The sequence below is a fragment of the Manis javanica genome, chromosome 10 (genome assembly GCF_040802235.1).
Source record: "Manis javanica isolate MJ-LG chromosome 10, MJ_LKY, whole genome shotgun sequence".
Classification (NCBI taxonomy): Eukaryota; Metazoa; Chordata; class Mammalia; order Pholidota; family Manidae; genus Manis; species Manis javanica.
This window is the reverse complement of record NC_133165.1, coordinates 101,511,578-101,537,649: the sequence shown is the minus strand read 5'-3', so window position 1 is coordinate 101,537,649 and position 26,072 is coordinate 101,511,578. Positions and strand designations below refer to the sequence as shown.

Below are 26,072 nucleotides of genomic sequence, written 5' to 3'. Positions count from 1 at the left end.
CCCTTCACAGATTGGTCCCACTCAGGCAGAACAAAGCCACTTACCTGTGAGCACCAGGAGATAGTAATCTGGGGGATCCCCTTCTTTGGACAACTTCAAGTTCTCTTCTTCCTCTGTCAGCAAACCTTAAGTGCTTCATTTCTTGCCGTTATTAGTTCTGTTGCTTTTTCTCAAAGAAGAAGGACTATTTATCTGGACCAAGGATGTTTCTCTGAGAACTATGAGAGAGGTGGGAAAGGAGAGGTGGTCACAGGCACCATAATCCAGATAGTGAGCCAGGCAGGAAGAGACTTCCCCAAGCTGACTCTGAACGGAGCTGTGGGGGCAGCCAGCAGTTTGGATGTAAGGCTTCCACCCGTGCAGGTATCACTCAACCAGTTGTAAGGCTTCCACCTGTGCAGGTATCACTCAACCAGTTGTAAGGCTTCCACCTGTGCAGGTATCACTCAACCAGTTGTAAGGCTTCCACCTGTGCAGGTATCACTCAACCAGTTGTTTGAAGACATCAGTATTGGAGTGGCTCATATCTTTAACAGCTGGTAGGTTAGATGCTATGTATCCAAAGGAGAGTTTTGGCATTCTTCAAATAATCTGGGTCTCCATATATCCCGTCCAGACGTCAGGTACCATGCCAGTATTCCTCAGAGCCTCTGTTAGGAGCCCACCTCATCTCTCTCACAGCCTTCCTTCCGATTTCACAGCCCACACCAAAGAATCAGACACACTAATTCGAGACCTCTTCCAAGATTTCTCATTACTCTCAATAATGGGCTAAAAAGCCTTTGCTCTTGTATGCAGCCAGACGTCTTTGACAACCATGGTGGCAAGAAATTGTTTTTGCACTGAGCTGCTGCCCTGGCAGAGGTCCATCCTACACCTCTCCATGAAACATCAGCATGCTCTAAGATCACAAAAAATTACTTTCGGTTGTCTGGAAAGTTCAAATCCCCAGGCCTTATTAGCTGTGAGACTAAGATGACAACACAGCATTTTGTTTGTCTTTATATGCAGGATCATGTTTAAAACGTAGCAAAGAGCTGTTATTTGAAGTGCAATTCCTTAACTGCAGTAAGTTCTATGCCTATTTAATGCATTGTTTAGTCTCACATTGGCTAAAGCCACTTAAAGAAGCACTTGGCAAGCTCTGACTTTTCATTCTTGGCATAGCTGCCCCTCTTACTTCTTCACTGAACCTTAAATACCAAGAAAAACCCTTCACTTACTTTACATCTGGCATATTGCTTTATGCAATCGGCCAGAACTTTTGCACGTGGCCCTCTGCGTTAGTCCTAAGGTAATGGCTTTGCAGTATTTGATCAGCAGCAGCATGGACACAAAGAGAAAGTATGATACCAGCAGAGGCCACACAGTCTTTTAAATTAAAACCTTCTGCATTAAATGCTCAAGTGTAATACAGGATTAAGAGTTTCCATGCCAAGAAAAAAAAATCACACTGAAGCCCCTGGGAAGACACCAAAGAAACTATTGACTAAGTATGCGTCTCTCTAATATCTCCCTCTTAAAACTACCTAATCATTCAAAGGAAGTAAAATTGAGACTGCTACAAGCTTGGAAGCCCTAGAAAACAATCTAATCAAACCTCAGAGAGCAGTGACATGCCTGAGGTCACACTGCTAATTAATGGCAGGAGTAGAAACTTTCTGTTTTTTAATTCCGAGGCAGTTTTCTACCTTCTGTATCAGTGAGCCACGCCCATGTCAAAGTTCCCCCAAAAATTTAAATGACCAGGAGAGAGGCTTCCAAAGAAGGTCACCCAAATGAATGTAGATCTTGGTGGTTCTCTAATTCCAATAAACTCACCTGAGACTTAACCTAACACTTTTGTTCCCTTGCTGTAGAAATTCGCATGAACTAAAGTGATTCCCTGCCTGTTTCTTATACAATACACAGAGCCTTCAGATGTGCTTCTGACATTCCAAGTCCACTTAAGGTCATAATTTAGACTATTATTGTATATTATATTATTCTGACTCTTTGGTCACTCTCTCCAATGTCAACTTGGGTAGAACTGCTTTGGAATGACTTAGCAAAGCTGTGCTCCTGGAAAATCTGAAACAGTCTGACGAGTTGTTGGATGCGGTCTTTTTTTTTTTTCTGGAGATTTCTCTGACGGCCTCAGGCCAAAAGAAATTTACACCTGATTTTTTTTTGTGTGTGTGAACTTCCAAGCAAATACGCTATGAAATTCTTACTTTCTTCTTTCATCTGTGGTCTCTTTGAGGTACTAGAAAGGCTATTAGAGTGGTCTTCTTAAACTTTGAAAATGTATTAGTCATGAAGTCAATTCTGTGAACATTGCTGGGAGGATGGGATTACCTCTGTACCATTTACCCTGATGAAATGGGTCTTTCATCAGAGGCAAGTGATTAAGAAAGTCTTCACTGAGCCGACCCACATGCAGCCAACTCCAGATGATCTATGGAACTAGGGAAAGGAGCACCAAAAATGAGAATTTTGGATTCAACTGATTTCAGGACCCTGTAGCTCTCAGCCTCCTCACTTCTCTGTCTTCCCTACCCCCAGCCCCAGTCCCTTTGTGAGACCAAGTGACACGTTTTTAAATCCTGCTTGGTTCTCCTACTCCCACCTACCTCCCCCAGTGGTGTCATGGGCAACAGGGATTCTCGCCCTCAGCAATCTCAATGACATGGGGCCACATAATTTTTTTATTGTGCCTTTCTGTGCATTGTGAATGTTTAGCACCATTCTTGGCTTGTACCCTCCAGATGCCAGGATTCCCCTCCTCGTAATCATGACAATCAAATATGTCTCCAGACATTGCCAAATGTTCTCTGGGCATGGGAGGTTGGGGAGCAAAATCAACTCTCGTTATGAACTACTGGACTAGAGAAAGTCTCCAGAAAAGAAACAACTAGGGAGATAGGGAAGCCATTAGTGAAAGTAACAAACTAATTATCTGTCATTGGTTAATCAGGAGTCTATGGTCCATTGTCCAAAGTGGGAAGAGGTCATTGTGGTTTTGAAAGTTTTGCTCTAAAAATAAAAAACTCTCACTTTAGTCTATACAAAATGGTATTTGTTGTTCTTCCCTTTCATCTTATGCCTATGGAATTCATTTATTTTAGTAACAGCAATAAGGGAAGGTAGAAATGGTGTAGAGCAAAACTGTGTGCTTTGAAGAATGATTGTGCCCACCTGGAGCTGATGAAATAGAAGCTAGTTATCCCTGAGCTCAATATTTGTGACTGTTCCCTTCTTAGTCACATAATAAATTAGCTCTCCATTCCTCACAAATGAAAAAGCCTGTTGGAGAGACAGTGGTCACAGGTTTTCTCCTCACTTCCTGTATCTTTCCTGAGGATTATCACAGTCATTTTATTGCCCAGAAACAACCCTGCCAGAAAGTCAGCGAAGTATTACTTTGGAAATCAGAAGGTCTGTGTTTGGGTGTCACCCGACTCCCCTACTTAGCTCTGTGACCTTGGAGGAGTCACTTAATATGCTTGGAACTTACATTCCTTATTAACAAAAATGAGAATAAAACTATTACGTGTCAGAGTTGTTTTGAGGTCCAACTATAGGAGAGCTCTGGAAACTGAAAAGGCAGTTCGAGTACGTTGCCATTAATGGATTGAATGGAATACCTTGCCTTGTCCTTCCAATCACTACTCACAAGTTAGTTCAGTGGTGCACCTTCAACCATTAATGAAATTGAACCATTAGTTCAATGGTTCTGCACTAATTATAATCTAGAAAAGTTAATTTGGTACTGTATCTTCTGAAGCTTATTAATTAAAAAGAAGAGCGTGCTGGTATCTCCCTTTCACATATCATTTTTGCATTTAGACCACCTAAGAGTTCATTAATGAGTCTTCAGGATGCTCCCTCAATAGTACTGTTTATGTCCTCACTGGAGGGAGCAGAAAAAAGATGGAGCCTATCATTTTACACACTGAGCTTGCTTACAGAGTTTCTCTGGTTAGGGAGTCACTGAAGTATCACATGTAGGCAAAAGATTTTCATTCTCCCAAGTCAGCTATTGGTGATTTCTGCTTAGCCTCAAAAAGCAGTGTTCAGTGGAGGGAATGTACTCACTAACCAGAAAAGTATCTTTGTGCTCTCAGGCTGCCCATCCAAACTGTCCCCTATCACAGCCTATCTTAGGAGAATGAATTTGTTCCTTTGAGCATGGCTTTGATGAAATCAAAATGTGAGTTTTATCACCATGTGGACCAATGGCCATGTGCTGCTTCTATCCCAGAGGCTTCACAACCAACAGCTCCCAGAGCTACAACATTTGACATAGCAAAGACACTTTTGAACCACACTTTTGAACAAATGCTGGTTACTGCTGCCATGAAGTTTTGTCCTCTCTATTTTGAGCCCTTTCAGAAAAACAAAGACAAAGTTTTAAAAGTTTTCTCTGTTCTCCACAGCATTCAATGTTGGGCACTTAATAAAACTCCTTGACTTGATGTTGTAAAAGTCATTCCAACAGCTATTTCCTTCTATCAGTCCCCAGACCCATTCCCCATGATTTTCCATTTTGGATGCTATTTAAGGTAGAGAAGAAAAAAGTCCATATGAGGTGTCATCTCTTGAGACCTCTTCACTGTTGTTCCTGTCAAACTTCTCCTTGCTCAACAGTAAGCCAATTCTAGTCAATGAGGAGTTTTCAAAGGCTCTAGGAGACCCTCACAGGTAGATTTCACCTATGGAAGTGGTTTCGGGAATAGAACTTCCATCCAATTCCTCTCTTATTTTTCCTGAGATATTCACACTAAAAGGGGTAGTAGATGTCAAGGAAAGGTATGGAACAAATGGTATATCCCTGGCACACAAGACCCGAGGTAGGTATAACAGCTGGAGCACCAGCCCTCAGAAAACACTTTGGCAAAATGGTTTCATTCTGCAAAAGTTTAATTGAAGAATTGGAGAGCTAGAAAGAGCCATATAGAACAATATGGTCCCGTGCTCTTACTTCCCAGATGTGGGAAATAAGGTCCAGAAACAACATTATGTGCATGAGGTCAAAAATCATGCTAGTAGGAAAGCCAGGACTGCAATTCAGCCTCACTCTCATCCTAAGGCTCTCTGCACAGCAGAACACTTTAAACTTAACCTTGATAAACTCACATGAAGATAGCACTAGGAACCACAGTCCATAAACTCAGAGGGAACTGCTATGTCATATTCTTCTGGTATAATGCGTCAGAATAGCCTTTGAAAATTCAAGCCCTTAACCATTCATGAGAACTTTCTTTTCCAGTTTCTACCATGTATTGGATAACATCATCAAGTCTATTCAAGGTGTCATCTCTTGGCACCCCTTACTGTTGCCTTGGGGAAAACTTCTCCTTTCTCAACAGCAAGCCAATTCTAGTCAACAGAGTTTTCAAGGGCCATCATAGGAGCTTTCACAGATGCCTCTTGAAATAGTTTCGAGAACAGAACCTCCACTCAATTCCTCTCTCTTCTCCCAACTCTGATCAGCCTGACCTTAGGACTATGGATCTTTGATGGACTGAAGGCTTAAAAATAAATCAGTACGTAAGATACAATTCTTTTTTAGAGAGAATTTTAATTTGAAGTCATGTCAGTCGATTGACTAGTTTACACATTTTGTATTGCATGTTAACTCAAAAGCTACCCAAACAAAAGATATTGTCAATGCACTTCTGTCTCCACACATTCCTGACTTGCTAGTCTTCCATGAAGGTCTTCCATGAGGAAGCTTAAATTTTCCTACGTATTTTGAGTTTTATGTTTCTTTCCATTAAAGTTTCCAGCCATTCATAGACATATTTAGTTTGGCAGAAGGTAGTGGTGACTCATGGAATGAAGAAATTTGAAAGCAAAAGCTACTGAAAATGGATCTAATTTCTTTTTGGGGTAATTTGGGAGCAAGCAATTGATAATTTGTCTAATTTTTCCTGGTTTCATCAGCTACCATACTGCCAAATATTTGTTCCATATGGATGCTTTGTTATTCCTGAAACATAACAAATTTCAGCTGCAACTATATCTAATACGGTCAAAGGGTAAGACTATTGTTGGCTCATTTTCTCATTATTTTTGGCTGGACATCCTCAATCAATGGCTATTGAGTGAAAAAACAGGATCATATTGAAACCATTTTCAGCATGTTCCTTCCTATGGATCCAGCCATTTCTCTACAAGTTTGTCAAGCACAGCAAATGTTCCCTATTAAAGGGATGATCATATTTTCGGCACAAATGTGACTGCCAGCTAATTGCATTCACCTTATAATTCCACTTGCTTGATCTGGTGTAGAGATGTTTTTGGCTCTCCAAAGATCCCTTCTTCTCTGCTGATTCTTGCCCCCCACTATTTGGGTATCGATTCTCTAGAGAATCAATGACAAACTCATACAATAGGCATACTTTCAGTCTTCCCTTAAGATAGACAGTCTGTGGTCTGAGTCATATGAATCATAAGACTTGTAAAAGGTATTAGTGCCACAAATCTGACTGATATTTCTGTAGATTACTAGTGCTTTGCATGCAATTATAGAAATCTCCCTTACCAAGGAAACCAGGTTAGGGTTCCATAACATTGCACAAAAACACCATGATGTATCAGCTAAAGATGCAGAAGTTCTTACTTCTGGCTGGTTTTGAAATAGGCACTAATCACTTATTGTCTTAAAGTCATTCAGTGAGTGATGAATTTTAATCAACATAAATGATTTTGATGGCCCCAACAAAAAAAATAGCAATAATAAAGAACAGAGAAATCTCTCTCTTAGAAGCAGCCAGATTTTGTAGAAGGGCATGGAAAGTGTTTTGTGGAAAGAACAAATCTCTTGTTTATAATGGGAAAATCTGGTTAGAGTAACAAAGGTCTTAAGGGACACACATCGATGTCCCATCGCAAAAATACAGTTTAGTTTGTGAAGACAGATCTAGAGCCTTGCTACTCAAAGCAACCTGAGACCTTGTTAGAAATGCAGAATCAGGGGCCCCACTCCAGACTAATTAAAGCAAAATCTGCATCTTAACCAGATACCCAGGAGGCCTGAATGCACACTAAGGTTTGAGGAACCCTTGTCTAGGGAATGGCAGGAAATAATAGGTACATGTTGATCGGTGGATCTCATGTGTTCAGAGAGAAATCATAAAATAGGGCTGAACTTTCACTGAAGATTTGAAAAATGTTGTTGGGGCCAAACATGCCTGTGGTTGTTCATTAACAATATATATGCTGATTCAACCGTATCAACTCCTGATCCTCTCAAGTTGGTGAAGCCTTTCCTCAGAGGAAGTATAGAACTGCTCCAGGGATAACCCCACAGTCTGACCTTCCGTGAACTGGAAATTGGAACTCCTAATTGCTGTAGCTGCAATTTCCAAACCCATCACTGGGGCCAGGAACTGAGATCCAGTCCTTAAGATCTTGCCAGTTTCTTTTTCAATAGTTACATTTTTTTAAGAACAGCCAAGCAATAGTCTTTAAAAAAAATTTTCTAATTGCCCTGAGTGGACAAATGTGTGTTTTATTCATATCAAATTGCTTCCTTTGTCATGCTCGGCCGGGTTCTAATATTATTTCTTCTGACTTTGAGTCGATTAGTTCCGTTAGGTTGCTATTGGGATTTAAGAGAAATGGTTTTAGGCTAAGAAAAGTGGGTTTATGTGACCTATTGGAAGGTGAAGGGTAAAACTTTAAAACTGCTTTTCAAAGAGTCAGCTGACTCCCCAGTTGAAAGCCTTCACTAGACCCATTCCCCAACCTAAGCCCTTTTATTGGAGGTCCAGGTATCTACAGGATATGTCTTCTTCAGAAACACATTATCCCACAAAAGAGCAGGGAAAAGGGAGAGAGGGCCAGTTTGTAACTTCTATTCCTTAAATTACAATAGAATAAAGGGGAAGACTTTTAATTGGGAGTTAGGGAATCTTGGATTTGCTCAGAGTTTACTACTAAAAAGCTTGGTAAATTTGGCAATTAGTCTCTTGTGTCTCAAAACGTGCTTCCATTGGACCAATGATATTAAGACAAACCATGGTATTCCACTTCTGAAATGGGATCGCTGTGATTTCTTTTTGCAATTTTCCAGGGCAAAAAGTAAGTCATAGACACAGTTTTCACATATATTTGCCTTAAACTTTAAGTACCTGCCACTTTTTGCTTGTATTCAACTCTAGGATAAGGTGGTATCATATGTAGCTCACAGTTATACATTTAATCTGTTTAGACTTAATCGATAGCATTTTAGTACAATAATACCCCTGACTCCTCTGCAGTCCACCCATTGAAAGAATGTTGACAAGATAATTTCTAAGACTGTTTCTAGAACTAACATTTACTGTCATTTCATGAAAATCTCTAATATCCTTTACAAAATCAATTGACTATGGAGCTTATTGTTGTTATTTTTAGATTCTTTCATTACTTTTGCTCAGTACTTTAGTAAAATGCATGGAAGTAAAATTATAGTGCTAGCTAATTTAATTACAGCATTATAGGCTGGGCACATGCTCTATGCTAGCAATACCCAAGGGGAGAACGAAGCCATGCCTTCAAAGAGGTTTCACGCTAGTCTATGAGGACCCATTAAACATCAACTATACAACCCCAATCTTGAGTCAGATAGGAATATTTGTCCCCTATATTATTCCAGCCACAATATTCATAGAGTGCCTTCTGGTTAGAAAAGCACTAATTATAAAAGGAATTAATAAAGCAGAGCCCCTACCCTCATGGAGTTAATACTAAAGAGCAAATGTCACACACAGTTGTGCCAGACCCTGAATCCAGCCCAAAAATATTTTTTGTTTGGTCAACATAACATATTTTTTAATTTGGAATTATAAAAATCAAGAGATTTTAAATGAAAACAAAGATTAACATTTCTTGAAAAACATGGGTGATGAAGCATTGCTGGCCAGCACCTAAGTGGAAGCTATTGGCTGGAGCCTTTTAGGTGGGAATGGGGCCCTCCTATTCACCACAGTGCCTCATAGGCTTGCTTTATTCATCTATATACCCATCTGGCTTCAGCATCCATGGACCTGTGCCACCTCTGCCCCACATATGCAAGATCTCTTTGGATATTAGCCATATACCTCTCTTAATTCAACCCTCATTTATTGCCTTTGTACTATCATCCAGGCACTAGGCTAGCCACTGCTGATTCCTTTTAATCAGACACAAACCTTGTCTTTAAGGAAGTCTATAGCTCTCTTCAAATATAGCCAGGGTACAGCTCAGATAGAATTTAAAAGACAATTATGTCTTCCTGGTAAAGGAAGAACTCAAATCTGAAAAACTGAACATTCAATACTTTTGAGATCATCAAAGGGATATTTCTTCAAGAGCAAGGGGAGTTTTTGGCCAGTGACCTTGTGAAGCCGGAGAGATCAGGTTCCCAGCCAATGCAATGGACAAGTTATGTAATTCCTCAGAATGTTTAGGACAGTGGGGACCATCAAACCTAACTCTTTAGACAAAGCGAGTTGTAGCATTGTAGTTTGTTTTGCACCGTGATCCAGAACAGCTGTTACCAATTCACTGGAAGATTACACATGTGTCCCTCCTTCCCTTCCCATCACTGTTTCGGTCCTCCGCATCACTCAGCAAAACTATTGCAACAGCCTCCTCAGTGATCACTCTGTGTCCAACATGCTTGACACCAGCCATCCCACCCATGAAATTAATCTTTCTAAAGCACAGTTCTAATCACTTTATTCCTTTTCTAAACAACTTCCAGTGACCATCCGTGGCTAAGTAAACTGAATCCAAACTTCTCCATTTGACAGTAAGGCATTTTATACAAAGCCTCTATGTAACTTTCCAATTGATTTCCTAATATTTCCCTACAGCAAAGCTCACAAACTGGCAGTCTATAAATCATATCCAAACTTCAGAAGTGTTTTGTTTGGCAAATACAGTGTTTATATAAAACTTTGAATTATCTGTCAATATAAATGACTCTTCCTTCTAGATTGAAACCAAACTCTCCACTACTCTCTATTGCACTACTCAGGCCCGCTCTCTCCTTTGCATGACTTGCCTGGCTCTGATAGGCATTTGAGTTTACAGATGTCTGCGTATTCCAACATCCAACTTAGATGACTTACTATCAGATGTTTTATTTTCCTGGACTTTCTTCCCCTTCTTCCAAATGTCACCTCCTACCAGATGTCGACTTTCTTTCCCCTAATGGCAATAGTATTACTCTTACAACACTTATAATCTATTCTATATTGTGTTTTTTGGTGAATGTTCATACTTTATAGCATCTGGTTGGCTATAAGCTCCTTGCAGGTGAGAGCTACTTTATTAATATCTATAAGATCCCACATAGTCCTTTGTATACAATACAGTCAATGTCTGCATGGAATTAATTAAGCTATCCATTTTTCTTTGACTTTCCAGACCTCAATTAGTTGTGTGTGTCCATAAGAAGGCAGTAATTCATTTGAAATGCAGACATGGCTGAATCGGAAGGCCCCCATGGACTTTTAGGCATTTTCAAGTAGGTAGTGAGAAATGCTATATCTAAAGGAAACTACTGAGGGAATTTAGACAAACAGAACATGATCCTTTTTGTTGGAAGCTGGCTGTGATCTTCAGATTAAATCACTATTGCATGTCTCACAAGGAACATCGGCAAACCCTTTAATATGTTCAACCTGTGTCAGAATCAACAGGAGTTAGTCTATTCCTGGAGGTCCAGCTAAAACAGTGAATTGAGCCAGCGCCAGGTAGAGCACAAATGCCCTGGAAAAAATGAAACAGAAAGAGCTCTGCCTACTGCATTCAAAGTGTCCATTTCCAAAGTCACTGAATGCCCAGAAAGGAGGTCTCATTCCTATTTGCCCTGAGAGAAGGGTGTCAACAAGTTGAAAGGTCATACAGTGAAAACTCAGTGGCTCCAGAAATGGATCTGGATCAAAATGACCAGTTGTAAAATATGGACTAAAAGAAAAAAAGTCACTCCTCTACAATGTTATTCAATTCAGCAATGTTTTATTGACCACTATGTACCAAGGAGAGTGCTAGAAACTGAAAGAAGCCAATAGAAACAACTAAATGCAGTGAGTATCTACTATGATCTCAAAGGGTGGCATAAAAGCCTGATTTATGTTACCTTCAATCTGGTTAAGAATGCAACCCTTACCCACATATAGGAATTATCACCAAAGTAAACTGACAGCATGAAGATAAATAATAATATATAAAAATGACACTTTTCTTCCTGGACAGGTCAGATGTTTACTTTATATCTAAATGAATACCAAGAATTTTCACTCTCCACTCTCTATATACAGCCTTGTGAGATGTTCCACTGATGTTTAAAAGCAAAGTGGAATTTGTTACCTTCATGCACTTTTTCTCTGCCTGGGTCATTGACTAGATAGAGGTACAACTACGCTCCCGTGCTTGCAAGAGTTACACCCAGAATTACGGGGTGAACCAAGTTGCTTTGAATTTGAGTTGAGGGAAAGCTCACGAAAAAACCCCTCCTTTTGTGAAGTTGCCAGGCCAGGCTTTCCAACTCAAGTTCAATGATGCATCTAAGTCCCACCTGGAGTCACGAGGTTCCCCTCCTACCTGACCCTCCCATCATATCCCCCAGTCCAAATAGGACCTGATGCAGAGAACATGGGCATCATTGGTTGGTTTTCTTTCAGCAAAAATAATTCCTCAAAACAGAGATTTTTCTGAATTAAATCCAACTGTGAATATCTGGGCATATTTAAATATTTATTTTGTCACCATAGAGACCATGTTATCTCTCTGGTATCAAAAGGGGCTTGGTTATGAGGTGAGGAGACCTGGACACCCCGAGGAGACTTGGCTTTGCTGGTTATAAAGCTGGGTATCTTTTGTTTGTAAAATGGATACACTTAGCACTGCCCGGCCTCGCAAAGGGGTTGTTGTGAGTGCCAGGTGAGACAGTACTTGTGGAATCACCACAGAATTCTCAGGGAATCGAGGCCGCTACAAGCTCCTAGAGATGATCTGAATGAGATGTTGGAACTGCAGGATGGCAGGCCAGGGCACATTCTGAAGGTGAGGATGGTAGGCACACATCTTTCTCCAGAGATTGGGGGCTGCCATCCCTCTTTGGGCCATGTAAGCTGTGTGTGACCACACTTACAAGGGCAAAAATAGGCATGGCTGGAGTATTGGTCATTGCTTCCTGTATTCCATCAGCCCCTGAGCAGGGATGAGAGGTTAATTAAATACATCTCTCGGGCAACAGAAAAGATCAAGGCTGTCCCTGGAACACAGTTGTTTCAAAAAGTAGGCTTTTGTTTCAGGGAAGATCTCCCACAGAGAAACATGGAACGCCAAAGAGAACTATAAATAGGACTATCATTTATGTCAATTATAAATAGATTTGTTCCCTTTTGATTAGAAGATTAATGCTAGCTGAAAGTCTGTAGTTGAGCAGAAAGGAGAGAGAAACTCCTGACAAAATATTATTACATGCTAACGGTTAGATTTGATACCTTTTCCTCCCTGAGGTATTTTCTCTGATTTTCCCTAAATGAAGCTGTTTGAGTTGAGAATTCAGTTTTTAGTCTTTGATGTACATTTGTTCACACTGCCTCAGCTCCTTAGGATCTCTTCTTATCTTGGAGATTAGAACACACACACTCACACACACACACACACTAGTTTTTAAACGGAAACATTGAATAAACTGAGTATCAGTGTTAGGAATTCAAAAGGGGCAAAACTTTCTCCTCAGATACTCCCAAGATGGTCACCGTGCCCTATTACAAAGTTCTCCTGTTCGGGAAAGAGATGCTTCACCAAATTATGATGTACGTGTGGGTCCTTAAGAAACACATATTAGCAGTGAACATAATGACTGAAGGAATAAAGTTAAAGATCAGCAGAGGAAGAGCCACATCCCCTAGGCTGTTGCTGCTGAGCATTTGTCAGATATGCAGCCATTTTACTTCCATTCTGGAGGGAGCATTACTATCCAGAGGGACCCCAAATCTTTACATCTGGTTAGCCAACTCCCTGTCCTTCCTCTGCTTGTGTTCCTGACTCATATCTTCCCAGGGCCAGGGAGAGAAATGGCAGCTTCCCGTCCAAGCTGTCTGCTAGGTTCATCCTGGGACGAGGGTTTGCGGATGCAGCCGCAGGTGCCTCGGTTGTGTACCCAGCACGATGGAATGCATGTCTCCTGCCTGCTAGGGTGAAGGGATGGCAAGTCTTACCTGGGTCTACCTACCTTGCCTCATGGAGGCTCTTAATTTCCTCGACCCCAGACTCAGCATTAAGAAAAGAGGCTGAAGGTAGAGGTAATTGGAAGGAAGACCAAGACAGATGCAATGAGCAGGGACCGTTCTGGGAAATTTCTCCCCCACTGGAGAGGTCCTTCTCTGGTTTCACTGCAAGGTATTTTTTAATGAACTTAGCTTGTCAATTGTAAATTCACTGCCTGACCCAAGATTCAGAAGAGATTTCTGGAAAAACACTAATCAGGGATTTGGAAGGCCTGAGTCCCAACACATAAAGAACTATATTGAATATTTTTAAAGATATAAAATTCTGAGAACCGCTGGACAGGTTTTTGTGTGTGACCTCTCTCTTCCAAGTGGCATTGCTCAACAGCCTAGCTCTCATCAGGCTGACATCATGCTGTTGTGCAACTTCCAGCCGTTGCAATGTCACTTTGCTAACTGCCCTTGCTGTGCATTCAACTACTGGGAAGCTGAACAGCTTTAGGTTTTGAGTCAGAAGTTCTGAGCAGGATCATTCCTGTGAAACCTAAGCCCTTATTTTTTCCAAAAAGTCAAAATACATTTGCATCTTGAAAATCAGGAATGTCAGAGCCAGTATTTTCCTCTTTAATCAAAACCCGGGAATAGCACAGTGGGTGGCTGGGCCCTGCCCTCTCTTCCTCTTGCCCCCTTCCCCCACGTTCCCAGCTGACTTTCTCCAGGCTTGAGAGACCTAAATGGGAAAGAAGCTCTGGGTCTCGCCTGTTCAGTCCTGACCCTCTCTACCAAGCACTGCAGTATGGTGGATTCTGACACCGTCGGATATAGAAACACGAGCCTGGTATCATCAGTTTGTTCTTAGACTGACAGGCAAACATTCCCCCAAAATATGTGGGATTCTATCCAACAGCCCAACTCTACCTCTAATGTGGGCCTCTGAGCTGGGTGACTCCTTGATGGGGAGTCTTCCCTCCAGTTGTATCATTCATTTGGCCCAGTCTGTGAGGCACTTTTAGAGATTGAGATGAGATCCTTCCCCATTCTTAAGTAGGCTGGTCCAAAGCTTCTTGGATGCATCATGAAGAGCTCTGAGTCTTGGCTTATTCACAAAGGTAGAAGTGGCTTTCAAATTAGGTTAAGTGAAACACTGGCATATGCAGGTGACCAGGTTTACACTGTTATTTCTGTGCTGCTGTCATCTTTCAGGGAAATCTAGGAGTAGCAGACTGAGGAATCTGTCCTTTTGCCTAGTACATGCAGTTGCCTTTAAGGAAAAGGAAGGGAAAACCCTGACCTGCCCCAGGCATCATGAATCACTTCAGAGAGCGGGTCATAGCCTTGGTTAATGGCAAGTTTCAGAAAGGGGGCTCCCAAAAATTTGCCATGATGCCTGTGAAGGAGAGTGAGGGTACTTGCATCTGTCTGGAAGTCACATCTGTTTAAGGCCTTGAATAGATAGGATTTTGATATGTGGAGAAATTCTGGGAAGAGAAACAAACGTAATGGAAAAACACATGACGGCAGAGCACAGGGAATGTTTGCTGGTACATGAGCCATGGTTACTGGCACATAAGCCACCTCACCAGTTGTTTGGGTAATATGCTAGTGGAGAGTGGGGCAAGATAAGCCCAAAATGATAGGCTAGAGAAACATTTGTATTTAAGAATAATAATCACTACCACTTTCTGAATGCGCTTCTCATATGCTTGGTACTGCTCTAAGTACTGATATGTATTAACTCATTTAATCTTCACAAGAAATCTGTAAAGTGGGGACTATCATTATCCTCACTTTACAAGTAAGGCCACTGAGGCACAGAGAAGTATATAATGTAACTAAAGGCACATGGCTTCTATGTGGGACAAAATCAGAGTTTTAAGTCAGGTAGCCGACCTCAGAACCCAGGATACCCGGTAGCCTTTAGAGCATACTGCCCATAGCATGCCTTTACTCTTTGCATTTCCTCCCATCCCTTCTTCCATAGTTGGGGAAATACTAGGTAACCTCCAAGGCAAAGCTTATATAATCCTTCCTTAGTGAGACCCCTTCCAACTCCATCAGCCAGACTTTATCTTTCCTTTTCCAGGTTCCTCTTTATTTGTACCTACAGCAATTTTTCCGGTGTTCCTCAAGTTAGAGTTTAGTATTTGCTCAGTTGCTAACTTCTTCAAGCCATAATTGGCATCATAGTCCCCTTGATGGTCTTAGAACCTGGGACAGGGATGCATATAGAAACTGAGCATGTAGAAAGTGCTCAATTAACATTGTCTGAATTGAATTAAATATCAGAGTCCACTGGTTGAGGCCTGAAGAAATGTCCCCTAATCCCACCACAGGGCTTTAAGATCATCTTTCCAAATTCAAAACAACAAAACCAAACAAAAAAACGAAGTGTTGAGTTCCACTCCTGCAAGCCTACAACCCACCAAAAACCATTTGGAAAAGCACAATGTGGACAATCCCACAGACCAAGAACACCATTCCAGGGTTAGCCCTGCTTGGCTGCAAAAGAATGTTAATGGTAACAGTGTTTCTAAAGGCAAAAATGTGGCCACACATGGATGAAATCTCTCACCAAAGGCTGTGGGGTTCCAGGATTTCTGAGAAGGCTCCCTTTATCCTAATAAAGTTCTCAGTTTTTAAACCTCCAATTCCCAACTCCCTGCAGGAGACTCAAAAACACCCAATTTAATTAAAACCTCTCTTTTTCACATTGAAGTCACAAGTTTTCACAGGGTGCAACGTGTTGCTAACCCAGCAATTTCCAGACTAAACTGCTCAGAAAGGCAGGTGCTGCTTTCTTTTTAGGTCCCATGTCCTTAAATTGCTTTGCTGCTTAGATATCGCTGAGGGCCAAGTTGCTCTGGCAGATTCCAACCCAAGTTCTCTGCTTTTCCCCCAACTCTTTTCTGACCTGGAAGAGTTCCTTCTCCCACAGGTGAGGTTAGCCAGTGGGAAGAGATCATCTTACCTTTTTAAAAAAATATTATTTTAGTGTTTGTCATTAGTTACTTCCAAGCTCAAAGAGTCAATCACAGCAGTAAGCACAGTGCTGTGCCTCTGGGCGGATGTCAAACAAGCGTGTGGAATGGCCTACAATCAGCAAGACCAATACGACGCAGGTTGAGCATTATAGATCTGCCAAGTTGAGTGCTAAAATGTGATTGATAAGTGTGTAGACATTTCCTGAGCATCTATTATATGCCAGGCTCTGTAACAGGTGCTGAGGATACATAGTGCTGAGCCCCAGGGACAGGGTTCCTGCCTTAGATGCTCGGAGTTTAGCCAGAAAAGTCCAGATGGCCAGTGCTAAGAGAGAATAAGAAATGGTGAGACATTTTTGCCTTGGAATCATCTGGGAGGAGACTATATAGTGTATTCTTCACACTTTCTTTCCTTTCCAACTGTTGGAATATCTTTCTAGTCAATCTCTCATTTTTCTTTTCACTTTCTCTTATTATTATTGCCCTCTGCAACATGTACTGGTACACATCCATTGTTACAGGCACTGGTTTAAAATTCCTTGTGGCAAAGAACCTTCACTTCACTTTGGGCTCTTGCTCTTTCTTCTTCTTATCTCACCAGTCAAAAGAGGAAACTTAAATCGTGTGACTTGATAGTTTCCCTTTGGAGTCCGACTCATTCTTCCTTTGTTTTCCTACACATATGGAGACCATAAAATATCCATGGGTCTATATCTTGTCACTTTGACTCAAGCTTCTAAAACTGCTGGCTTTCTGAAAATGTTTTACCTATTCTGTGTAAACAAACAAAACAGAGAATGATAGAAAACCTTAGTTAGTTCTCAAATTACTTGTTTGAGGCATAACCAAGTGCTTTGCGCAAGAGAGAGCAATGGTCTCTGATCCTTGAAGATCAAGTCCATAAAGAAGCCACAGGTTTTAACTGATAAACACAAGCCTTATCTAGGAGCCAACTGGTCTACCTGGGAGAGTTCTGGGAATAAACAAGCTAGACACAGTATGGGGAATCATCATCAAATTCCAGATATGAAATTGTGATTCACTTAATACAGGTTTCAAATATTTTGACATTTACTTATTTTTCTCACCAGCAGCCCTTCTGATTTTCCAAAATCCTTTTCTTTGCTTACCTCTGATATTATCAGAATAACCTTCTCTAACAAGATGATCTGAAACCTCTTTCAAGGCTGAACTTCTATGATTCCATGTCCCTGGACCCCAAATCCTGCAACTGACAGACATTTAAAATGACCCAAGACCCTTCTGAAAATCTACTCATGGTATTATTGGAGTCTTAATAGAATTGGAAAGAATGAAATCAAAGTTAGATGCATAGGTAAAAGGATAGAATATTGATAAACAGCACACAGATCTTGAGAAAATGAAGTTTAAAATAGCAAAAGAACTTGTTTAAGTGCATCAAATGAGTTTGAAAGAAAGAAAAGCAAATGTGTCCTTCATCTGTATTTGCCAACATAGAATAATAACCTTAATCTCCAAGTTAGATGGTGCATAGCCTTGGCCTTCAAATGGGGGGTGAAAAGAGATTGAGAAGTCCAGAAAAGCACTGTTTTATCAGGTTTAATTTAGTCTCACAGCTATCAGGAATCCATTTGTCTCTTAGTGGGGCATTGCCTGGTGTCTGTGTTTCTGTTCGGGGCAGAAAGCTGCCGGGGCCTTCAGAGCAAGAGAGACTTCACAAAGAAAGTCAGCAAGCAGCACCGAAAGGCAGACACGGTTCCTGTCACAGCCAAAATGGTTCACTTAGCTCTTTGTGCTACTCTCTTACGCTTTGTAATGGAGCGATTTCTATGAGAGTTGTGTAAAGTAAGGAACTTTTTAGCATTGAGCAGCTAATGAGGGAACTAGTCAAGAAAAGCATAGCATTTAGTAAAGGAAAGACAGAATGATAGGGGAATAATATAAAAGCCCTGGAAAAGAGTGCTTCCTCCTTAAAGAACCTACTATGTGAAAATCCACACTGGTAAAACAGATAGACTGTGGATGGATTTTCTCAGTTCAGAAGAATTCATCACTGTTCTCAAACATTTTTAAGTCTTCCTCTCATGGCCTCACAATTAATGTGGTTTGGGACTCTCTCTGTCTCCCTTTCTCTTTCTCTCTCTCTCTCTCCTCTCTACCTGTCATCTACTGGAGATGAAAAGGAGGATCTGTGAGGTGGGGTCCCTTGGAGGTCTCTGTGTCAACCCATATTTGTGCTTCACTTCCACAAAGTGGATATAACATGACAAGACGTAGAAACTAGGTAGTTTAGAGGTAAGAGTTACTGTTAAGAATAGAGATAGAAAAATTGTGGAATTATAGGATTGGAAAAGGCCTTTAAACTCATAAAATCCCTCTGCTGGGAAAGCAATCTCTTCAAATTTTGACAGAAGGCCTCTGCTGAAATCCCCCAGGGGTTGGGGTGCTCTGCAAGCAGAGAACCATAAAAATGAGGTGCTACACAAATCCATGAGATGGCCATCTCTCCCAGGAGTGGAAGTCACCCCTCTGTGACTCACAAGGTTTCTTCTCCGAACCTTCATTGTATCTACTAAGTCATTTAATCTTATTCTACTTTGTATCATGGTTATTTATGGGTTATACCTCATCCCCCTGCTGGATCATAAACTACTTGGAGGTTGGGGCTTTGCCTTACCCAATTATCTTTATATTCTCTACAACATGTAGGGCAGTGCCTTAAAAATGACAGGGAGCCAATAGATTTGTTTGCTTTTTAAGTGGCTTGTTTTTAAACTGATGTGCAGCTTAGTTTTGCAGGAAGATTATCTAGCTTAGAAATTATTTTGTCATAGACTTAAATGTCCTTATTATTTAATTAATAGAAAGTATGCCCAGCACTAGACGATATACACATTTGTTGAGTGACTTTATGAGTCAATAAGTCAATGAAAAACTGTTCTTGGAGCATGCTCCTTTTTTCCGCTGTGAGTTTGAGGCAGCATTGGAAGAACTCTTCATTTGTCTGACCCTAACTCTCCTGTTTGAGTCTAGTATTGCTGATACAAAGGTGTCATCATCACCATTAAGCCAATACTGATGTAACCTGAACTTTTGTTCTGTGTAATCACAGATCTGGGTGAATTTCCTAGAAGAGAACAGTCCCTGAACTAAACTGTTAAGTAGACAAAATATAAATTGGGCCTCTTCCATATTGTCAAGAGCAAAGGGGGCCCTAATTCTGCTTTGCCTCTTATAACTCTGTGCTCCCCACAGCAGCACCTACACTATCTGCCACAGGATTACAGGCACCTCAAGCTTGTCTATTTTGTGCCTTTTCCTGCTCCTTTCATGCACCCTAAGTAGTCTTTTACCTTCCTTCCCAGAAACTTTGAATAAATGTACCCTAACCAATGAGACAAAGCTGTAAGGGAGACATTTGAGGCACCAGTAACCAGCCAGTGACCTTCCATGAACTTTTCTCATTCAAGAAGCAATTATCAAACATTAAGGTTCTCTGTATTAACAGAGTTCCAGGATTACACTGGCTTAAACAACATGAAAGTTTATTTCCCTCTCATATGTATCCCAAGGTACACAGTTCAGGACTGCTGAACTATCTGCTGAACAGAGCATCTCTGTTTCACAAAATCCTCAGGGATCCAGGCCCCTTTTAGCTTTTTGTTTTACCGTCCTTACATTGTGACCCTCAACTACATGGCTCAAGATAGCTGCCAAAGCATCTTGGAACAACATTCCAGCCATCAGCAAGATTTAAAAAAAGCAAAGGGTGAATTCCAATTGTCTTTTGGAGAAGGATCCCAGAAGCTGCTGTGGCACTTTCACATGTATTTCATTGTCTAGAATTTGAGCACATGGCCACACACAGCTGCAAGGGTGGCTGGGAAATATAGTCAAAAACAAAGTGATATTTCCATTATTGTGAAAAGAGAGAGAAATGTATATTGAGCAATAAAAAGGAATCTTTGCCAGGACAATCCCAGAACTCTTTAAGTCACATCACTTAGGTGCTCATCAATGTACTACAAAAATCTAGTGTCAGCCAGATCCAGAGGGCAATCCTGGCAGTGTCACTTGATCAGCTGTGTGATCTGTGAACAATTTCTCCTACTACCAAAGAATGGAAATACCACCTCCCTCTTAGGTTCCTGTAAGATAATGTGAGATGACTCATGGTGCCTAGCCCAGCACCTGGCACATAGTAGATGCTCAACCAACATTTGTTATTATTATTATCATTCTTCCTTCATATAAGACTCTGCTCTGCCCCAGGCTTTAGATGAATTTGGGCATGAAAACATTAATAAAGTTCCCAGGGGCCATGCTTCTTGAGCAATTTTACACCCTACCCATTAGCTAGGTGTGTTAGAGCAAATAAGCAACTGCCCAAGAGAATGCCTTTATCCTTACTTGCTATTCCTTTCTTTGCTGGATGACATCAAACAAGACAAAAATAATTAAGACTTCTCAGCATTGTAAAAGATGACAATTAGTATCGGTAAAGCTCAAAAAAGGAGCCTAAAATGATGGAACTGGTTGTGGACTTTTTAAAAAATGCCAAGAGCATTCATTGTCACTTAGCTCTGTTTTTCAAGCCAAGCAAACTAATATATGAAGTCACTCTGGGAAATGGTAAAGAAAAATCTCTTTTGGTACTGTCCACTATGCCACATTAAGTAAATGGGTGAAGAGGTGTACTGGGATTTCTTTCCTCCACTTTTTCACTCCAAGTTCTTCTTAGAAGATGCTCTAAGATGCACTAAGCTCTTCCCATCAGTTTCTGTCTGGACAGGAAGTTTCTACTCAAGTTGAAAAGCATTGTAGTAGAATGATTTAGTGTTTAAGCAGACCTGAATTTAAGCCTGTTTAATAGGTGGGTGATCTTTAGATATATTTTAAAAACTTTTATAAGCCTTTTATAAGGCTCAGTAATTTCAACTGTAAGATGAGGATAATAATGTGCCTATCTCATAGGATTGGCATAAGAATTGTAGTGTATGTATAAACCAGATGTCCCCAGGCTTTCCAATCTCCTTGTATCACACTTTTATCCAATATCTATATAAAATGACTGTGACCCCTTTCCACATACCATGGGAAGTCCGTGTACTGCCCAAAAGCTCTAGAGATTTGGGGGTCTACACTTCTTAATTGGTCTTTTCCATATTCTGCTTCCCAGCTATTTCTCAATCCCTGTTGTCCCTCTCAATTCTTGAAACTGCCATCCTCTGCCACCCTTTGCTATATAGCTTGTCCAAAAGATGAATCAAGGGTATGAAAAAGCTGGAGGCAGGGGAGTCATGAGTGCCTGCAATTTTGCAGGAGCAAAGTGATTGGGCAAGAAAAGGGAGAACTGAGAGCTATAAAAAAGGAAGGCTTGATGTTGTATGTTGCCCACCCGGATAAAGGGGAAAAGGAGCAGAAAGCAGTCAAATCTAATTGTAAAATTTTGAGTCTGGGAAAGCAAAAAGATGATGGTGCAGACACGAGCAAGTCCAGAGAGAGTTGACTTTGGTTGACTTTAGTCAATGGCAAAGATGTTGACTTTGGTTTTAGAGATAGTGAATTATAATGGTGCATTAAGAAGACAATTCCCATAACTCATTAATGGTACTGATCCAAACCTCAGAGAGAGGACAGCCCAGAGGAATAGGTGTGGAAGCTTTCTTGTACAGAAGATAGACAAAGCATGAACCCCCTGTACCCCAATATTAAAATTTTAAGTTATTTTTCAAAATAAAAAGAAAGAAAAGAAAAATGCCATTTTGGAGTCTCTGAAAGGACTAGGCATCATCCAATCACATCACAAATTATTTCCAAGAAAACTCATTCATTTAGACCAGCAACTTAGTTTCTATTCATTATTACCTTTGTAACTAAAATTTAGAATCACAGAATCCTAACATGTTGCAGTGAGATCAAGCCTTAAAGTGTTGCTGACCCAAAAGCCTCACTTCCGTATGGGGAAATTGACCAGAGAATACAGGTGATGTATCCTTGCTCATTCAAACTGAACACCGACGCCAGGTATCCATAACCTACTAGAAGAATTTCTAACTCTTCCTTATTTTTCACCTATAGTTCAGCTACTGAAATTACATTTATAGACATCTATCTGCATTAAAAATGTTACTTCCAACTCAAGTACAAACACAAGTAGTGAAGAGATAGGGTGGAATAAGGAGCCAGAAAGCCTGGATTTTAGTACCACGCAGAAAGATTCCTGGCTTTAGGGCTCTGAAAGAATCATTGAAATCTTTCAAGATCTCAGTTTCCTCATTTGAGCAGCAAGGGGACTGCTCTGAATTAGCTCTGAAATGCCTTGCAGTTCTGACTTTTCTTGATTCGTGGAGGCATCAGCTGTCTCCAAACTGGTCCACATCTTCCAGTCCCACACAAGATGGAGTGCAGGCCCATCCCAGGATTCGGGGAGGCCATCAGGACAAGAGCTGGCCTTCCTCTGTGGGGGCTGGAGAAGGGAAGCAGCTGAAGCAACACTATCAGTTTCCTTCCCATTCAGAAGAGAACAATCCAGCTCCTCCCAGGGGAAGCCATTCGGATTTTGACAGTGAGAGGTCTGTCCTATGACGGGAACGGAGGATTACCGTAGGCTCAGGGTGCTTAGTGGCTGGGATGCTGAACACAGTACTGAGCATGGAAGGAAAGCCAAGAGGTCCTTAGGTCCAGTCCCCTGTTTCTGACGAAGGCTTCCAAGGCAGATGGTTGTCATCCTACATTTAAGATCTCCAGGGCGGCTTCCCACGGTGCCCTGGGTCAGCATGCTTCCCCCTTATAATCAGAAATTCCTCCTGATGTTTAAGTGAAAACACTTTCAATATAGCACCAGTCTGTTGGCCATTATCTAGTCCTCAGTGGGGATGAGAAAGAATGCTCTTTGTAATGATAACCCTTCTTATACGTGTGATGGTGATCAAGTCACCCCCTGGCCTTTTATGTTTGGGGCTAAATCTTAACTCCATGTTTCACCCAGTTAATCACTTTTTTTACTCCTACCTGGATCCTCTCCAGCTTCTCCAAATGAGTCTTAAAATAGGAGGATGAAATCTGAGTTCCCATTCTAATTAAAACCTCAGCAATGCCAAGTTTTATAGAAGGATTACTCTGTAGGCTTTCATTTCATAATTCTCGGCATACACCCGCCTCATATTACAGTTCTGTTGTAGAGCTCTCCCGTGCACTCAGGGCCCTTAGCTGTTTTGCTATAGTACTTGTCTCTGCCAGTTGGAGCCCATTTTTGTCCATTTTAAGCATCTTCCTGTTTTGAATGGCCTTCCCCCTTTCTAAATTGTTAAAGGTCATTTTAAATTCTAATTCTGCCTTCTATTATTTGAAGGTGTTTTCTTAGTGCAATCAGAAAAATATTCTAGTCTATCATTTCGGTCTTCGAGGAAGGAGTCTCAATTTATATGAAATCCTAGAAGGGCCAGCATATCACTCATTTCTCCCAATACCCACAAGCATAGTTTGAGCATGAAAAGCAGTGCAGGCCACCCCCCTCCATTCATTTATTGAACAAATTTCTTTCCCAGTGCCCATGATAGGCACTAGGGTTATGGTAATAAAAAAAACAAAACAAAACAAAACAAAAAACATAGTCTCTCTATACATTCAGTAATGTGTCCATACAAATGTATACAAAATGCATTCCTTAAGCACTTATTCTTTGCAGACCTGTGGTGGGTGTTGGGGCCGCAGCAATGAACAGGACATTAAGGATCTTGCCTTGGTGGATCTCACATTCCAACCAGGGTGGGGAAGGAAGGAGACAAAGTACGAATCAGCCAATACATAAACCCTACTATGTCAAATCTTGATAAATGTTCTCAAAGAAACAATGGAATGACAGACTTCAGGGAGGCAGCTATCTTGGATGGGATAGAGGAGAGACCTTCCCAGGGAGGGAGCTCTGAAGACCTTACAGCTTAGCAGGATTCTGTTATTCTGAACCAATCCCCTTTAGCAAACCAACCTTCCTCATAGTCTCTTCTCCCAGACTCAGAACTCACTTCTGCAGGGATGTTAATGGCTGACAATGGGCCATGTCTTAGTTAATTATTTACAGTTCCAAAGAACTCTTTCATGCTCTTTAATCAAAATAAGTGATAAATGGAAGGAATTTCAGGATACAGGCGCCTTAGTTCCTTAGGAAGTTAACAGATATTCCTGAAAAACAGGGGTCCAGTGGTCTACTGTGTGTGGAGAGAGTGGACTTCAGTACCATCATACAGATTTCTTCACTGAAGAAGTTCCCCCAACCTTGAATAGGCCGATGATCTTTAAGACTCTCCAAAACAAGTTAACATTTACAGCTGTTTTCTATGATTTTTGCATGGAACCTGTGAAAGAACACTGGTGAATGCTGGGCTGAGGACAAGTTTTGATCTTTTGGTGTCTTTTGACACTGGATTTGACATTTGGGAAATGATTCCGAATCACAAGCAATCAGTGTGCAGGCAACCTGGCTGTTTCTGAAAGGTGTGGTAGAAACCAGATGAGCTTCTCTAAGTCTGGCCTAGATGTCTCTAGGTTCCCCAGATCATGGAGGCTTTTGAGATCTTTTGAGTGTTTGGATTTCCTCTTTCCAGGAAAATCCACAAACACACAGAATTACACATCATTGCAAAGGCCTCATACCAAAACTCATGCATGGATTGGAGGATTTTTAAGGACCTGTCCAGCACTAAAGTTCTAAGTTTCTGCTCTCAGATCACTGACCTTTAGGTCCATGTGTTTGATTAGCCTATGGGTTTCTTGGACTGAGTGTTCTACCTCCACCCAAGCTCCTTCAGCCACGGTGGAGTGCTCAGCACACAGAGGGTGCTGCCAACTATCTGTGTGTCTGTGGCCACCTCTCCAGAAGGTCCTTTGGTGGTTTCTGCCTGTGAAACAGCCAGGGAGGGTGGGGAGACCCCCAGACAGAAGTATCAGCCAACCCCGGGGATACCCAGTGGGCTTCCCAATTAGTAAATAAGGTCATTTTCCCTCTGATTTTGTCTAGAAATAGATCTGTGGAGGAAGCATGCACTGAAATGACCTAGCTTGGCAACAGGAAGGAAGTGACTAGAAAAGGAATTATGAAAAAACCCAACTTCTTCTTTAAAGGGAAATGGAAACAGGGACCCGGAGGAAGGTTATGATTGCCAAGCCTGCAGTGGTCCCAGCTTTTCTCCCCATGCTCCCAATGCGGACTTCCTGCCTCCAGGGCACCATTTGATTTAGAGCTAGAGGAGCCTCACACACACTTTCATAAGAAGGTGTTGGAAAAGAAAGAAAGCAGCATTTTCCCTCTTCCTGCCACTTCTGTATGGAAGCAGTGGATTAATGAACCCTGATTTCTCAGCAAGCTTGATCCTGACACTTGCTTGAGAAATTCTGATGATTATGTGCAGCCTGAGTGACAAATAACAAGTTATGATTTTTCTTTTTGCAAAATTGAATGCCTTCCAGTTTACATAAGTACTTTGGTTGTAGAGGCGATCATCAATGGTCCATATCCTTTCAGTCTCCTTCGCCGTGAGTTTTCAATGATCCATGAAAGGGTGTTTTGATGATGTCCTGAAGGTGTGCCAAACACCCACGCCACCTGTTTGGCTTCTCTGCATTACCCTGGGAGGTTATAAAGGGTGAAGGCATAGAAAGGGTAGATTTGGGTCCTTGGGAAGTCTGTCTTCTGAATTAAGTTTTACAGTTGAGCAGATTGGCTTGAATACCCACCTGACAATTTTGAACCTGGTACTTAGAAAAGGTGGCTTTCAATATCAGAGGACGTCCCTGTGTTTCTAGCTTTCCATTTGGCAGGGACATTTGTTAAGGCTCTAATTTCCTTCCCTACAGCCTGGCGTGTTGTCTTCAGGTGCTCGCTGGAAGTCAGAGTGACATAGACTTCCAG

At 41.3% G+C, this 26,072-nt stretch overlaps 1 protein-coding gene and 1 long non-coding RNA gene across 7 annotated transcripts in view; one reads left to right on the top strand and one right to left on the bottom strand.

Annotated features, from left to right (window-relative positions):
- The window catches only part of LOC118970314 (uncharacterized), a 396,329-nt gene that overhangs the window by 210,828 nt on the left and 159,429 nt on the right, over nt 1-26,072 (bottom strand). For both annotated transcript variants that reach the window (XR_012121541.1, XR_012121542.1), the window contains one exon: nt 1-26,072. This exon is cut by the window's left edge. This is a non-coding gene — a long non-coding RNA (uncharacterized lncRNA).
- Nucleotides 1-26,072, top strand: part of IGF1 (insulin like growth factor 1) — an 86,459-nt gene that overhangs the window by 11,181 nt on the left and 49,206 nt on the right. The window lies entirely within an intron of this gene.